Source organism: Penaeus vannamei, chromosome 15 (genome assembly GCF_042767895.1).
Source record: "Penaeus vannamei isolate JL-2024 chromosome 15, ASM4276789v1, whole genome shotgun sequence".
NCBI lineage: Eukaryota > Metazoa > Arthropoda > Malacostraca > Decapoda > Penaeidae > Penaeus > Penaeus vannamei.
The window spans coordinates 809,448-809,785 of record NC_091563.1 but is presented as its reverse complement, the minus strand read 5'-3'; positions in this window follow the sequence as shown (position 1 = coordinate 809,785).

Below are 338 nucleotides of genomic sequence, written 5' to 3'. Positions count from 1 at the left end.
TATATATATATATATATATATATATATATATATATATATATATATATATACATATATACAAATATGTGCTTTCTAAAACATTAAGTAAAGTGAAAAAATGACTTTCATAAAGGAATCACATGCACTCTGTTCCCGCAACACAGTCTAAAACTAGTAAAAGGAATCAGACTAAAAACTTGTTAATTCAGCAAAGCGGCAACAGAAAAACAAACCTGTATTTATGTATATAACTGTTAAAAGGGTATATATAAACATATATCTATTCGCATATTCCTTCACACAAGCTAAAGGTGTAAATGATGATAATAGAAGAGGCGCTTTTGAGTTCCTCTTCAGTG